Consider the following 18,010-nt stretch of genomic DNA (forward strand, 5'->3'; position numbering starts at 1 on the left):
GTGGACCTGAGGAATATCAAGCATGTTGGCCTTATGCGTTTTGACGATAACACTCGTGAAAGTACTAAGGGTTTGAGAAGTAGGTGTACAATTGTAGAAAAACAATTTTCAATTGAGCTCAAAATAGTTGAACAAGCAGCCATTAATCTAAGGCAAGAAAGTGCAGCTGATTCACATAATGAATTGATAACCCTCCAACAGAGAAGAGAAAGAACACATCAAGCTCCAAGATCTTAATTTGTTTTTACCTTTCTAGGAATTGTTGTAACCAATTATAAGAATACACTATATGGGCTTTACTTAGACCTACCACAGTTACCAATCCTATGAGACTAATGGTTAAACATGGAAAAGGTTCTTAGGCTCTTTCCCACATTCAAAGTTGGGCTTAATTGTGAAAATTCTGCATTTGAGAGCGTAAGGAGTCAATAGTTCTATGAGATGACCGGTGAAATTTTTTTGAGGTTGGTTGCTGGTAGTAGTTTACTACCAAGAAGTTATAGTTGACTACCCCTATTAGACTACTATTGGAATCATCTAGTAGTGAACTACCTATGATAGCAGTGTCTAGGTAGGCTAAGTAGTCAACTACTAAAGCCTAGTAGTCGACTAGCACATGAAGAAAAGTTTTCACATGATTTTTTTAACTGTTTGAGCTTTAACATCTCTTTCCTATTTGGGAAATGTTTAAAACATGTTAGAAATCATCTTTACAACTTTCTAACAAAGGACTGAACAACCTCCAATGGTCAAATAATAGTTGTTTGTTTTGGCTATAAAAATCTATGAGAAAGAGAAAGAGAAAGAGAAAGAGAAAGAAAGAGAGGGCAAACATGTAAGAATTAGAGGGTTTGGTTTATCCAAACCTCTACAAAAATTTTGTGTGTGTTATATTCTTCATGTTCTTTGTTTCTATTTCACAAACTTATGATTTGGTTGCTCAGTTCTAAGCAACACTACCTCTCCACAACATTATATTCAAATTCAAAAAGTTATAAAAGGAGTTCAATCAACATAGGAAAAAGAAAAAAGCCCAATTCCACCCCCTCTAGGGTTAGGCTAATTAGGAAATAAATGGTATTAGAGCAAGTTCTCCAGTGATTAGCTTAATATCTAGGAGACAAAGTACAATATCAGCCCAAGTTTCAGCCTTTAATCTAGAAGGGAGATTTACATGGAGGGTGAATCATTCAAGCAAAAGGCAACAAGGAAACAAGGGGGGAAAAGAAATCAAAGAATCTTGCATTGATAGTGCAAGGTCTTCGTCAATTAAAGAATATAAAAGTCAAGATGTGTACGTAGAAAGGAAGATTAGTTAGCTACAATGAGATTGTCTAAATGTTTTCTTTATTTGCTTGCTAGTTATGCTTTAAATGCTTAGATAGCAATTACCATCTCTAGTAATGATATGATGTATTAACATTTAGGCTGCGTTTGGAAACAATGCAAATGAAGTGTAAATCTTGGTTCAGGGTAAATTTGTACTCTGGTTCACTTTTGTCTGTGTTTGGCAACATTACATTTATGTATTGACAAATGATAGAAAATACATTTTCCAGTGCATATTTACATTGATAATTAAATGCAAAGTACATCATAAAAATAAGTAAAATTGCATTTGAGTGGGCTTTTGATAAGAAAAAGGCATATGTTTTATTGGAATTTGTGTTTGCATCCATTACAGCTAAAAGTCTGTTTGGTAAGAAGGTAAATTTGTTAGTGCAAAACTAACCCAACTTTGCAATTTATATGGACTGTTTTACACTCTACATATTTGCATTCACAGTTATTTGCACCATTTCCAAAAACAACCTTAATTCTAGATGCATTTATCATGCTTTATTTGAGTTTTGCCACCAAATTCAAATTGTGCTAGACTCAAATGTGGATCATAGAAAATAGTTGTATTCTTTGAAATGTTTTGGATAAAGCAAAAGCAAAGTTTTCTTGAGTGCTCAACTTCTTCTTGGTCTTAGGAATGTGAAATTTTGGCAAAAGTAATATAATTAGGAAATCTAAGAGCTTCCCTTTCAAACATGAGAATCTATTTTAAGTCAAATCTTGCCTAGGACCATGAATCTATAAGGCTCTGTTTGGTTTGTAGAAAGATTTGGTTTGGATGGGAAAAGATGGGATGGGATGGGATGGGATGATAAGGTGTAAAAATTTAACTTTACATTGTTTGGTTTTACATATGGGAAAATAGTAAGAAAACTACCACCACGATCTAGTTCTTTGTCAGATCGCCACTGCTGAGAAAGAAAATAAGGCGAGGAAATTAGGAGAGGAGAAAGCAGATTGAGAGAGTATATCAGGATAGGAGTGCTGAGAAAGTAGATTGCCGTTGCCGAGAATTGCAAAGGTGGTCAGAGAAAGAAAGAAATGAAACGGGGAGGAAGACGAGAAGAATAAGAAGAAGAAGAAGGTGAGGTAGAAGAGAGAAGAGGAAGATGGAGGGAAAGATAGAGAGACAGAGAATAGATCAGGAGAGGAGATCGTCGTTCCTCTACCACCCTTGTTCGAAGAGAGGGGGATTTGTTTTATTGATTTTTGTCATTCCTCTGCCCCTTGCACTGGTTCTCTTGCCACCGCCGCCTCCTTTGTTTGAATGGGGAAGGCAATGAACAATGTCTGGTTCGATGGTAACAGGGGAGCGAAAACAAAAACGAAGGAGAAGAAGAGAGAGAGAGAGAGAGAGAGAGAGAGAGAGAGAAGGGGAAGGGACCGTTGCTGGTTCGTTGCCGCTTTCGAGTTTTTCCACTAGGATGTTGCACTATTTTGGTGTGATCTCCAAATCCACAATTTTGGGATTCCACATCCCACTTTTTTCTCATCCCATCCCTCTATTTCTCTCAAAACAAATGAGAGGAAAATATTCCTTTTCTCTCATCCCCATCCCACAAACCAAACGGAGCCCAAGTGTTGGATGCTTCACATGAACTCTATCGATATTGATATTTACACGAACATTGAGCTAAATTATTTGAGCATATGGCTAGTAATTTTTATATAAATTGATCATTTGTTTCATGTTTTGGCTAAGTGAATTGAAAATGAGAATGTTGAGCTCCTTCTTTGAGCAATAAGATCAATCCCCTTTGATGAAATGTGAATCTTTAATCGTGGTTCCTAGAAAGTTTAAAACTTCAAAAGCCTAGCTTAGGTCAAAAGCCTAGTTTGTATTACATGCAAGTTTGAAATTTCAAATGCCTTATAGGAATTAATCCTACTTAAAATGGTTGCAAGTAGGGATTTTAATACCTCAAATCCTAGAGAACTTTTACCCTAGGTTTAGAAGTATGATTAAATTCTTGCTTGTCATAGTTTGCTATAAAGATTGAACCCCTAACAGTCTTAGGATTGTGGGCTAGAATAGGTAACATCATAGGTCAGAAAACCTAAGAGTTTTAGGAAAACGGATTCAATCTTAAAGAAAATAGCTTTGAAGTGTGTAATAAGTAACATTTCTCATTAAAGTGAAAGAAATTGATCAGTATTCCTCATGAGCATGTGAGAACCTTGGAAGATTAAGTGTGTTCAACATTGAGATGGATATTGTGATAATTTAGCTTAAGTGTGAAACCATGTTAATTTGAAATGAATCAAATTGGGTGCCATGTTATTATCACAAAAATCATATTGCCTTGCATCATTAAATAATCCTTTGTCTCGTGGGAGCTCAACGTTCAAACTTTATGTCAACCTTTTGCTCTCTAGGCTTGTGATGGGTGGTAGTCATGTATGTATTTGATTGATGATTTTTCCCATCATACCTAATATATAATTCTGATAAGTATGATTTCAAAAGTTGTTATGATGATTTTAATACAAACCCTTCCAATCACCTTTCTGAAATTAATTTGTGTTGCAAATTTTCCCTTCATATCAATCTCTCAAAGTATGAACCTTGAATTCTTTATTTTTTCTTTTTTTTTGTTTATAAAGTTTAAATTGTTTAATTTAAATATAGAAACCAGTCTCAATAGTAATTTTATGGGTATTTTGGATATTTTTGTTTCTTTTTGTTTTAGGATTCTAACAGAGGGGCCTACTTGTAACTGTGTCAAAAAATTCAGGGGAGGTTTCAGCAATTTACCCTAAAGCTCCATTTGGTTTGTGAGAAGATCTAGGTGGAATGGGATGGGATGGGATGGGATGGGAAGCGTAAAAATTTATTCTTCCATTGTGAGAGGAAAGCGAAACAATGAATAGTGCATTCAAGCATTACAGGTGAAACTGGGGTTCTTCATCTTGAGGGCTGTAATTTGAAACTGGGGTCAAGATCTTCTCCAGCAATGACAGTTGTGGATAATAGTATCTCTTGTGTGCAGGAGCTTTCCTGCGATTTGAACTGAAAATAAGACAAGCTTTCGTGGTTTTAACCAATCTTCGGGGTTCGAAGGCCTCACTTTAACCTATCTATGCTGTATTGATCACAGAGCTATTAGAAGTTTTTAGTACAGGAAAGGTCACGCAGATCGTAAAAGAGAACCTAAACTAGTCCGCTGTGATTTCTTCTACTCGCAAATGGAGACTCTTGTTATTGTGTCTCAGCATCAGAATGAATATTACAGCAGAAGCAACTCTACTGTTTCCGATACATTTTCTTCTCCTTCCAGAGGCTTCAGGGAGATCAATTGCAGAACCTTTCAATCTGAAGCAGTAGTAGAGGGTAAATGATCCTGGTCACTGCCGTGGGTATTTCCTGTGTTTGTTGTTGAGAAGACTAGGTGAAAAACAAAAGACGGAATAAGAAGAGAGAAGAGAGGGAGGAAGGGAGTGGCTGAGAGGGGGTGCAGCTGCTGCTGCTCTGTTTTTGGGTTCGGACGGGGAAGGGGAGGTAGCAAATCACCGATGGTAAGGGAGAAGGCACTGGTTCTCTCCTTTCTCTGTTCGTGTCGCTGGTTCTCTAACAGTGGTTTCTCAAATTTTTTCACGGAGTCGCACGGCTTTGATGCAAATACAAATCCACGATTTTGGGATCTGACATCCCTCTATTTCCCACATTTTTCTCATCCCTCCCTCTATTTCCCTCAAAACAAATGAGAAAAAAGAGAATATTTCATTCCTATCCAACAAACCAAACGGAACCTAAGAATAAAAAAAACGAAAAGATCCTTGGTGTAAAAATATAATGGAAAAAAAAAACCTCAACCTCTCGGAGATAAGATAATAATAAAGTGGGAAGCATGCCAAATTGCCATTTTACGACGGTGGGTGTGTAACTCAGTTATTTTTATATTATATAAAAAACCTTTTATTTATTTATTTATTTATTTGCATATACTAGCACTTCTCAAAAGAATAAATAAGCAGTACCCACATTAGTTGGTGAGGATCATCCAACTTGGTGATGTCCTACATGCATGATCATCTTTGACGTTGTATTGGTTTCACTTGACATTTCGTTTCTCATATTTCTATGGAACCAAACATAGCCTGATATGGAAGAATTTTGATGCAAGCCAAATCAAGAGGAATAAGGTCCCAACCAACAGGGTCAATTGGTAAGGTCTTTGGCTGGTCGTAGCAGAAACTTATGATGAAATCTTAAATCATACCCTTCACCAGGGTTGGGGGTTATTAGGGCTGCGCAAGTCTGGTTGCCCAATTTGATTAGTAATTTCAACTACGTCAAGCTCGGGTTAGGGTTCAGGTGGCCCATTTAAACTTTAACAAATTTCCAATCCAATCCAACCTAAATTGCAGCTTTATATGCTCCTTTTGTTTGTAGAGAAAGTATGAGATGCAAATTGGGTTTTAACTTTGGTTTGGTTTTAGGGATGACAATCTTCCCTGTCTCCAATGGGATCAGGGGTGGAGATTGCCTTGGTGGGGGCGGAGAGTGAAGCCCCCTCATCACCGTGGCCCCGATATTGAATATTATTTACATTAAATATTATATATTATATCAAAATATATTTAAACTATTTAATTATATTCTAAAATTTTCCTCTATTTTATGCAGATCTATTTTTTGAAAAACTTTTAATTAAAAAATTTAGAAATTCAGGTTCCACCAAGAAGTCACTTCATCTAATTGAAGATGGAGCCATGGAAACAAATCATATGCTTCAATTCAGTTGTTTTATCCCTAGTGATCAGGGTTTGGAGAAGGACATGTGAAGTAAAATAAAATCCATAGCAAAGGAAAACTCCAAGAAAAAAAAAATGATCCGGAGGTCCTACTACTCCCGTTGCATTTGTACTAGTTTAACTGAAATTGCACTTCAAACAATAAGGTACCTTTTTCATAAATTAGAATACGTCAAGGAAATTGAAGCCAAATGGGGTTGGGCCACAAATGGGATTGGATCCATAGCACATTCAGATTTCTACTCGGATCATTTGGATATTGAATATCATTAATAATTTAAACTGAAAAGAAGAATACTAAACTTAACTTGAATATAAATGACTTTGATATGAAAAATGACTTGAAAATAATTTGATGAATATTTTTAAACTTACAACATTTTGTAGGCATAAACACATGTCCATGTTGGATTTATTTTTCCTTTTTCTATTTTTCAGATGAAAATGATGGATTGAACTCACATATCCATTAGATGAAAATAATGGATACCTAGTTTCTCAAGAAAAAGCCTACACGAATCATGGTTTGGAAAACGGGACAGGAAATAAAACCATTTTGACCACCAATTTCTGAGTCAAATGGTCCGACCGTCTGATCCAAACCTAAATCATCAAACGGAAACCAGACCCAGACCGTCCGGTTCCCAGGTCAAGCAGTCCGACCGTCCAGTCTGATCCGGTTTTCAAAACAATGGCAGTATTCACAAGGCCACACTGCTGACGTCTGACTTGAAATCTTTCTAAGAGAGGAAACCGCCTCTCCCTTACAGCTATCTATTCCAAGGGTATAGATGAAAATAATCTCTATGATGTAACTAAGCTTAAAAAAGCATGCAACAAAGGGGTGGGGTGAGGCTGATGTCACATGGCTAATATAATGCGCATCACCTATATACATTATATTATTTCTTTATAAACCATGGGACATTGGAGTTTCTATGGCTCCTTAACATCTCTCTCTCTCTCTCTCTCTCTCTCTCATTGTTCTTGGTACAATGAGAGGAAAACATTCTTAATTTTATTCATCACCCAAGTATTCAACAGTCATCCATTGCAGATCTACAAGTTCAACCTCTGAGAACCTCCCTAAGGTGAATGGCAAAGTTGGTATCTTCATCCCATGGCAAGAAATTGCCTCTTCTCCTCAACATATCTTTTCTCTTTCTCATCACTTTCTACATCTCGATCTCAACCCGTTTCTCTCTCTCCAGTTCTGATCACTTACTGAGGAATTTAAAAAGACCCAGCCTCATCTCCACCTGTCCAGAAATCCTAGATGAACCCAACGGCAATGGCTGCAGTCGCCTTCATCAGTACCACACTTACAAAGAAAAGTGCGAATACTTGAGATTAGAGAAGGGATGCCAGCCCAAAGGCTACATAAACTATCTCCAGATCTTCTATTGCATCTGTGGCCGGTACCCTCTTCTGGGTTGCACCATTCTCATCCTCTGGCTCGTAGTTCTGTTCTATTTACTGGGCAACACAGCTGCCAATTACTTCTGTTATTCCCTGGAGAGACTATCAAAAACCTTGGAACTTTCCCCTACTATAGCTGGTGTAACTCTGCTTTCATTAGGAAATGGTGCACCAGATGTCTTCGCCAGCATCGTCTCTTTCATGGGAGCTGGGTCTGGTCAGGTTGGGCTCAACAGTGTTTTGGGTGGAGCCTTCTTCATATCTAGCACAGTGGTCGGAATCATAAGCATATTGGTCAGCCCATATCAGGTAGCCATTGATAGGTCTAGCTTCATAAGAGATGTTGTCTTCTACCTTGTATCTCTTTCTTCTCTACTTGTGATTGTGAGCATTGGAAGGATCGGTTTTCTGGGTGCAATGGCTTTTGTTTCTCTCTACTTTGTGTATGTGTTGATCGTCTGCACAGCACATTTCTGCAGAAAGAAAGACAGAGAGGTGAACTTCTTTACAAAATCTCCTTCATTACCAGCCTCCAGCAGCTTGGACGCACCTCTACTGAGTTACATTGATGATGACAAGTCTGTTCCTATTGAGAGAGGTCTTGATGAAGAAAGTAATAATCATCAGAATTATTCAATAGGCTGGAGGTGTTCTGTTCTTGATTCATCAACAAGGTACTTCATTAGTAGGCTTCTGTTCATTCTAGAGCTTCCACTTTACTTACCAAGGAGGTTGACCATCCCTGTTGTTAGTGAGGAGAATTGGTCTAAGCCCTTTGCAGTTATTTCAGTTACATTGGCGCCAGTTCTCTTTGCTTCCCTTTGGAACTCTCAAGGGGGAAATATTGGTACCAGAACAGGAGTAGTGATCTATATAATTGGTTGTTTGGCAGGGATTATCTTGGGGATTATTGCATTTTTTACTACTGAGAGCTCCAACCCACCAAAGAAATGCTTACTCCCTTGGCTTACAGGAGGGTTTATGATGAGCATCACCTGGACCTATATCACAGCTCAGGAATTGGTTTCATTGCTGCTCTCACTTGGTCTTGTATTTGGAATAAGCCCATCTGTTCTAGCACTGACTGTGCTTGCTTGGGGTAACTCACTTGGGGACTTGATCTCCAATGTTGCAATGGCAGTGAATAGTGTGCCAGATGGGACCCAGGTCGCCATCTCGGGCTGTTATGCGGGGCCCATCTTCAATACATTAATGGGCTTGGGCCTGTCACTTGCTTTTTCTTCATGGTCTGTCTATCCATCTTCTATTGTCATCCCCAAGGACTCCTTTCTCTACGAGACCCTTGGGTTTTTAATGGCTGGCTTGGTTTGGGCGCTTGTGATTCTTCCCAGGAAAGAAATGAGGCTTGATAAAGTTTTGGGTGTTGGGCTCTTGGCTATATACTTGTGCTTCCTAACTCTCAGGCTGGCCAAGGCTCTTGGGCTACTCCAACTTAGTGGTTCATCTTTCCCCTTCAAACCCTAATGTGGTTTTCATATTATATCGATTCAGTTTTTTTTTTTTTAACCTTTTGTTGTTACTATTGGACATTTATTTTCACTATGATTCAATTTCAAGGTAAGAGATGCCCAGTGTAAACCTATGGCCAAAGAATGTTGATTATACATGGTTTCATGCTAATTAGAGAGTTGATTTTGCTGTTTAAGCTTGTCTCTTCTTTTGATAGACAATTTAACTAACAAAACTACTAATTGATAGCCATTTATAACTAGTTTTTGCTTCCACCAGTTATAGAACATTATCTTATAACTCCATATACCGAAGCATTTTATTGGGTGAATCAAGAGAATTGCATTGCCAATATATTTCATTTTTTACTTATCATGACTTTTTTTTTTTTTGGTAAATAATGGTTTTCTTGTATTTATAACTACTGCTGTAAGATTTTAATCAGTGACCAGTGACCTTTTTGGGTCCCGGTTAAATAATGGTTTTCTTGTTTTTTTTTTTTTTGGTAAAACTAGGAGCAGCTAAACAAGAGGGGGCTGGGTAGCTTGGCCTCAAATATCACTCAAACATATATATAATAGAGCACTAGGAAGAGTAAGAATACTAAAGGGAAAAGAAGAGATTGATGTGTCATCCAATTCATTGCTTGATTTGTTTCCTTGAATGAATGAGAATAAGAAACACCACAATCCAGCCTTCTAGCTAGCTTCGAGTTGTCTTCAGGAAGGTTTAAATTATCGATACGTATTGGGTCGTATCGATTAATACGTATCATTCCGGGACCTCTCTGATACACCCCTACAGTGGGTGTATCGAGGGTCTAATTGGTTCAGGGGATGCAGAAGCCCTAAATCGGCCCTCTGAACCGGTTTCGAAAAAAATAGAATAAAATAAAAAAAGGTATTGATTCGCCTGATACATCCCTACCGGTGTATCAGGCGTACCGATATACAACCGTGACTCAATGAGTGCATTTATGTGCACTCCGATTTTTACAGCTAGCATTGGCTATAACAAAAATAATGTGAAGGAAAATAGAAATTTATCGTAATTCAAATTTAATCACAAATCCAATATAATTTAAGTCAAATAAAAAAGGCCATTTACTAACACACCCCCTATAATTTTATAGATTTACAGAACTTACCTATACCTTGTGTTTACAATTGATTTACTTAATTGACCTTCCATTAGGTTGGAGTGGAAAATGATATTCTTGACCTTAGGATCTGATTGGAACAACAATATAATCTACAGAAAATATAAATGCTGGAAATGTCACTCTTGCCCCTAGTAAAACATGGGCAACAACTCTTTTCGATCAATTTTATTCTCTGGCTATTTGAAGAAGACATGACGTTGCAAATTAACCAATAGCTTGATATGCACTCTTCTCTCTTCTTCAGTCTACAGAAATCAAACATCGTGTGTTATATCTGAAAATCAAACAATTAATGGTTCATTTTAAAAGCTCAATATGATGTACTAGAGGTAATTTCAGAATAAAATAACATAAGCCCATGCCCTTGAACATTTTTCACTCAGTATAGATGGTCAAATTACCGTTTTCAGACAACAATATAAAAAATCTTTGATAGTAAATTGATCGCAAATTATAAGGAGAGTGTTAGTAAAACGTAAATTAAAAGGTAGGTTTTAGTAAATATGTGAAACTATAGGAGATGTTTTAGTAAATAACCCTAAAACACTAAACCAGATTAGACACCAGGTCAGGTCTTAATCAAATTCAGTTTCTTAAGACAATTAAGAAAAGAAAAAACAATCTTCTCAGTTGGGCTATGTTACATTTGCTAGAACAATAAGAGATAAACATAAAGTTGTACTACTGAAAGTTCTCTATTTATCTATTTTGGTTTTTATCAAACCAATCACAGCCTTCCTAAATAAAATATCATAAAATTGCCCTTTTCTCAGGAATCAGGACTAATTTAATACAAACATCCAAATGAAGCTTCTCATTGAAGTGTGCATAGGCATGAATGAATCATCTTGGGCTTTACACTTAGGAAATGCGGTCCCACACGGTTAGCTTTAGCTTGTGAACATAAGCTATACACTGGAGTCTGGACAAAGACAAACCAGCCTATAACATATAATGACTAAAGAGGGTTGTCGCCTCTCCTCCTTAGAACCGTAGCGACCTCAGCTTCCTTGGAAGGGGCGATGAAATTGGATGTTTGCAGAGTCACGTTCAAAAAATGGCCCATCAAAGTACATGCATGAAAATAAAAAGAATTGATGGCACTGCTTGTATCATAACAGAATTGGAACTGGGATATATAGGATTTGGCAGTCCAATTTAGCAACATGCTTCTGAAAACCGGACCGGACCGGACAGTCAGCCCGGTTAACTCAGGAACTGGTCATGAGTTTGGGTCCGATTTTTGGACCCCTAATCCATCCAATCAGACTTTGAAACAGATGGTTGGACAGTTTGACCTAAAAACCGATGGTTAAAGTGGTTTTGTTTTCGTTCTTTTTACCACTCTTGAAATTGAATTTGGACATTACTGGGTTAGGCCTTTAATTCATTCCTAATTTTGCACAGGGGTAAATTGTTGAAACCTCTGCTGAAGTTTGATAATTGCAATCACCTCCCTTGAACTTTCTGACAGAGCTGCAAGTAAATTCCCTCTGGTAGAATTCTTTAAAAAGAGACATGAAAATGTCCAAAATACTCATACAGTTAATATTAGGTAATTGAGACTGGTTTCTACAGAAAAAAAACAATACAAATTTTATGAACAACAATAGAAAGGAGAAAATTTAAAGTTGCAGCTTTGCCTTTGAGTGATTGATATGATGGAAAATTTTGAAAAATAAACAATTTCAGAAAAGAGATTGAAAGGATTTGATATAGGATTCATATGAAAAGAAAATTTGGAAAATAATGATTTTGATCAAAAGTAATTGCATGGGTATTTTGAACATTTTCATGCCTTTTTTTAGGAAATTCTAACAAATTAAAGGGGGTTCACTTATAGATATGTCAGAAAGTTCAGGGGCGGTGATTGCAATTATCAAACTGGATAAAAGGTTTCAGCAATTTACCCTAAAAATTAAGAAAATAAATTGGATATATACAAGCCAAGTTATAACCTGTGAGTTGACTCCACTCAGGAGTCATGAAGAAATAATAAATAAATCATAGGGAAATTGTCTAAAACTCACCATGAGTTTTCAACATTTCTCTTAAACTCACCACGACTTTTCAAAATGTCTAAAACTCACCATGTCAGTAAGCTTTTATTTTCCAAAACTCACATTCCGTTAGTGCACTGTTAATGCTTCTTAACAGAGGTGTCCATGTCAGCATAAGTAATAATTTTTATGATGAAATTACCCTTGAATGGTGAGTTAGAGGATAATTGGTCTTTTTTAGTTTTCAATTTTCTTGCTTTTTTTTTTTCATTTTAGTGCTTTGTTATAATTTCCAATATTTTTTATAATTTTCTATTTTATACAATCTATAAGTTTTCCTGTATTTTTTGTTATTTATTTGCAATTTCTGTTTTTATCTATAATTTTTGGTGTTATTCCCACAATTCTTATTTTCTGATTTTGTTATTCAATTTCTATAGTTTCTATAATTTGAAAATATATTTTTCATTTTATTTTCAATTTCTATAATTTTTATTTTTTTTTGTAATTTCTATGTTTTTATGTATTTTATATTTGAAAATATTTTTTGAGTTTTTTCCTTTTTTCATGTCTAAAGATTAAAATGGTAATATATTAACACCCATTAATTTATTTTGTATATATTTTATATTTTTCTATGAAGGTTAAAATGGTAATATATTAACACCCCTTAGTCTGTTTAACGTCAAGTTAGTGACATGGTGAGTTTTAAACATTTTGAAAAGTTGTGGTGAGTTTAAGAGAAATGGTGAAAACTCATAATGAGTTTTAGACAATTTCCCTAAATCATATAAGATAGCCCTTAGTTTGGAGCATGATAACTTCTTACCAACTCAAAACCCTAAAATGAAAAAAGAAATATTGAGGAAATATTCCCCTCAAAAAGAAATTGAAAGCTTATAGGTTAAATCTCTTTCTCAAAAGTTTTAATATCAACGTAAAAAAAAAAAAAAAAAGAAATTAAAACATTATTAGTGCTATACAAACATTCACTCTTTTTCTGTTTACTCCTATTCTTCACAATTGCCAAAACTCCAGGCTGGAGGGTGAAACCTTCATTTCCTTTTGAAGACTTTAAAAAGCCTAAATCAGGTTTCTTTATCCAATTAGACTTCCTCTTCTAAGAGTGGTAAAAGGGTAATTTTCGTCTTAGTGTCCTTGATATCTAAGCTAACAATTATAAATTTGGAAATTACAATCAAAGGCTATAATTTGTACTTTTCCCACGATTTAATCCCTTAGTAATAAATGATTAAATAGTGTATAATTTGCACTTGTAAGATTCTCTAGAATGATAAAAAGCTCAAATATTGGTCAAAATCAATTGTAATTCTGCACATGGCCACATCTTACCACCCTTATAACTTTTCAAAGGTGTGAGCAATGTTCAAAATATCGATATAGGCTGATATGTCTGTAACACTATATCGGTACTATTTTTATGTTTTTTTTATTTTTTACAAAACTGGTTCAGAGGGACCAGTTTAAGGTCGGTCTGCCCTCTGCACCCTTGTAGGAGCATACCTGGAAGGCTCCAATATAATAAGTATTGACCGATACGGGCCAATGTGAAACGAAATTTTAATCCCTGGGTGTGAGTTCATATATTAACTTTCCAAACACCACCTAAATCACATAATCATAGCTGTGTATTTTTGAAAGGCTTGTACCATAATGTGTACTAATAGCATAGGAAGCACACTAATATGCTGATCCCCATTTATTTTCATGTCATTTTACATTCACTACCTTCAGGAGCTAACCCTTCATGCATCTCCTAGAAATTGTTTCAATTTGAGTTTTCCCTTGGGATTTATATACATCGGGAATCTCTACCTTTCTTGCCAGTGTCTTCAAAAATAGCTTAATTCATACTGTAAAAAATTGGCACCATTTATGGGAATTAAACACCAAAGCTTGATGACCATGCCTTGGAAGACTTGCACCCACACTAATAAATTGTTGAATCTATGTGTTTTGATAATAACAAACTCATTGAGAGTACTAATGGTATGCTAAATATGCAACTGCCTTAAGATTATGTTTGGGAGTGCATAAAATAAGTGTTTATTTGAAATAATTGCTTATTTGGGTTGGAACCACACCATTAAGCAATTATTGGTGTTTGGTAAATAAACCCAAAATAAGTGCTTATTTTAAAAATAAGGGTTTATTTTTGAAGCCCAAATTTCCAGCATTCTATTGATAGATGGGATCAGCTTGAGAGAGAATTACTCACTTGCTTCTACTATACACGTCGAATGGTTGGACTTTCAGAACTTTCTACTACAAGGCAAAGAAATGACGAGTCCGTCATCAACTACATCGAGTAGTGGAGAAACATCTCCCTTTAGTGCAAGGAACAAATCAGTCAATCCTCTACCATAGACATGTGTGTCCAAAGTGATGAACTAAGGGCTACTCTACAGCTACCAATTTCGAAGAATTAGCTACTTGAGCTTATGACTTGGAGCTCCAGATAGCCAAACATGGGAATCCCCAACTAAATGATCATTGTAAAAAGAAGGAAGGTAAGAAGGAAGTCAAGGACACTAAGACCTCCTCCTCCTCCTCCAAAGGAAAGGAAATCATGAATATTACCACTACACCAGTTAAGATCTCCGGCAAGAAGAAAAAGATGGAGATTAAAGTGAAATTTTTGGAAAACCAAGGCCAAGAGAAGTTTAGGCCTACTCTAAAGGAACACGAAGAGAAAGAGTATCAAGTTGATTAAGCTTCCACCATCCAAGCGGCCTAAAGAGCAAGGACATGTGAGTGACTTCAAGTATTTCTAGTACCATTGCATGATAAGTCCACCAATTGAAAGGTGTTTTGTCTTTAAGGACAAAATACTTCATCTTGTAGAACAATGATAGATTGAGTTAGACCTTAGTGACAATTTTGCTACTACTAACGTCACCATGGTGATTTTTTAGTCTCTTAACCCAGTGCTATTGCAACCCTCCACAGGTTCTTCCTCTGCTCAAGCTATAGAGCATCCCGACTTCAAGGAACTCTACACCTGTAAAAGGGAAGTTAACACTACAACACCAACTTAGTGGATTCACCTCAAATTATGGAGACTAAGGGCAAGGTAGTTGGACTCCCAATGATGTCTTTTCCTATAGTGTCCCTCCCACAGGGGGCAATTTCTATCCAATTTGTTGTTGATCAAGAGGTGACCATGGTCTATGCCTATCTTGGCATACCAAGGTTCAGGAATCCCAATATGCCAACTCTCTATGAGCTGATGACTAATGATCTGACTATTGGGAAGAGTTGTCCATTTTAGAAGATGGGTGGTCCACCTTCACTAGCAAGAAACCCAAGGAGAAGGTACAACACCAACTTGAAAGAATCATTTTGAATGGGGGCAAGACTATCTCCATGTACTCAAATGACTTTGAAACATCTCCTTAAGACGAGGTCGGATGAACTGTTGTCTTCCGATATAAGAACAAGACTCCTCACCCCATGGTCCCAGCATCAACTAGATCAAAGTGAACTAATAGGTAGTGAGTATACAATGCCTCCAAGAAGAAGAATGTGCCAAAGAAGAAAGTACCTCAAGTACATGGTAACGGTTAACGAAGAGGAGACATCACCATCAATTGAAGAATCTTCATCTAATGAGGACGAAAACATGACAAGGCTTTTTCAAGAACACCCCATGTGTGATGAAGAAGTAACAGAGCAGATGAAGGAAGTGTCATCCCACTTAAGCCTCATTCAAGCACTTCAACTACCATAGAAGGTTCACGTTGCAATGGCGAGGACCCTGATTTTCTCCAACAAATAGTAAAGCAAAATACCAAAAAAGGACAACTATGAGTATTGCATGGCAGTAATTACCTCCATAGATGAGGATCTACAACTTGGGTCACTTTCACACAACATATCCTTGTATATTTCTATATATGTTCATGAATAGAAGATGTCATGCATCATCATTTATTGCAGATCTGCCATCAACATCATGCCAATCTCTATAATGAAACAACTTGGGATTCATAATGATGAGTTGTTAAAGAACATGTTGACAATCCAAGTCTTTAATCAAAAGGGACAGTGTGTTGTGGGCATGGTTCGCCTCGAGATACGAATAGAGGACTTGAACCTTCATCCCTTCTACATGTCATCGATGCCAAGACATCCTACCAACTACTTTTGGGATGTTCTTGGTTGCATGAGACAATGGCGGTTCCTTCAACATGGTGTCAATGCTTAAAATACTATCATAATGGAATATAGAGGAAAGTGGTCATCAAGCTAGAACCTTTTAACAAAGCCGAAGAACATTTTGTCGATGCCAAGTTCTACTCTAATAAGGTCATATCAAAAGCTCTTCTGCTCTTTGTACCAAAGTCTTCCATAATGAAGGTCTGACAGGGAAAAGAGGAAACAATGCACAAAGAAGAAAATTCATTTTCAAGAGGTGACAAAAGGTCCTAAAAAAACCAGCACACATCTGCTACTTTGCCAGCAACTCCACCTCTTGCATCCTCTCCTAATAATCGGTCAGTCCTTGTGCTTCGTTACACACCAAAGTCAAGGAGAAAGGAAGGACAATTGCCTTTTGAGCACTGCACCAATATCAAGGAATGGCATTCATGTTCTCGAGAAGGATCTTGTGCTTCCAATCTCTATGGCATCTAGGTCGTGGGTCTCTAAGCCACCACCAATGGTATTTGTCAGGGCTTCATCAACCAATAAAGTAGGCAACAACAAGAAGGGTGGTTTGACCCCAATGATGAACAACTCCTCAAGAATGTAGGGTACGGAGAAGGTAAAAATTGTCAGTTATTGAACCTTGAGCTAGTCCTTGCTAGTATACAAGCCTACAGCCTAACAAAGACCAAATAACTTTACAAAGTTGAGGCTCCACATCCCTCAGTAAAATGTTAGCTTAAGATACTATCAAAATCCACCAACTCAAATTTCATAGAGGAAGGCATCATCTAGCCACATCACCATAAAAGTGATTGATAATAAGAAAAATAAGCATAGAAAACAAAGTTTAGTCTTCGACTGACTAGGAGAACCGAGAGAAAGGCAGTCGGTGTTTGACAGGCTCAAAGGATAAGATGCTACTCCAACAACATCTGCTCAAAAACAAAGGACTTCAGTACTCTCCCACATTGGGCCTAAGGGTGCCAATATGAATAGAAATGCCTAGTAACAAAACCAAAGCCTACAATGCACCTTTGCTACAAAGGAAAAAGTAGAACCTCATAGTGTTGTTCCTTCTTGGATGAAAAAGGTGGAAAACTTGAAAGTTTTCTCTAATGAGGCCTTGATAGTTAGATAATAGACTATTGTCATCATGTCTCCATCATCTTCTCAATCAAAGTTCAACTTTTTTCTAGAACAAGGCATGAAAAAGAAAAGTGAAGGGGTAACTGAGGATGATGGCATTGTCTCAATTAATCACATCACCATTAAGGACAATGATGAAGATCTGTCAAATTCTTCTTCAGATGAAGAACTTGAGCCTACTCCACCTACCTTTGAAGAGGGAGGCTAAGCAATAGTTGATGATTTGAAGGAGCTGAACTGTGGCACTAATGAAGAACCTAGACCATTCCACGTCAGTGCACTCCTAAGTCTAGAAGGGGATGCCAAATATTTCAAACTACTTCAAAATCACAAAGACATCTTTGTTTGGACATACAAGGAAATTCCTAGGTTAGACCCAAAGGTTGTTGTCCACCACCTCTCTATTAGGCATGGGGTACGACCAATCAAGCAAACACAACATCTAATCAGGCCCGAGTTGATTCTGCAAATCGAAGCAGAAGTCAACATGTTCATTGAAGCTAATTTCATCCGAGAGATAAAGTACCCAACGTGGATTGCAAACATT

The 18,010-nt window shown here is 36.9% G+C and overlaps 1 pseudogene across 1 annotated transcript; it reads left to right on the forward strand.

Annotated features, from left to right (window-relative positions):
- The first annotated feature begins 7,021 nt into the window (after window positions 1–7,021).
- LOC148871541 (cation/calcium exchanger 1 pseudogene) lies at window positions 7,022–9,181 on the forward strand (annotated as a pseudogene). Its single transcript, XR_016106942.1, has one exon. The product of XR_016106942.1 is annotated as a cation/calcium exchanger 1 pseudogene (transcript).
- The last annotated feature ends 8,829 nt before the right edge of the window (window positions 9,182–18,010 follow it).

The sequence above is a fragment of the Nelumbo lutea genome, chromosome 2 (genome assembly GCF_056320005.1).
Source record: "Nelumbo lutea isolate HS-2025 chromosome 2, American lotus-T2T, whole genome shotgun sequence".
Lineage (NCBI taxonomy): Eukaryota > Viridiplantae > Streptophyta > Magnoliopsida > Proteales > Nelumbonaceae > Nelumbo > Nelumbo lutea.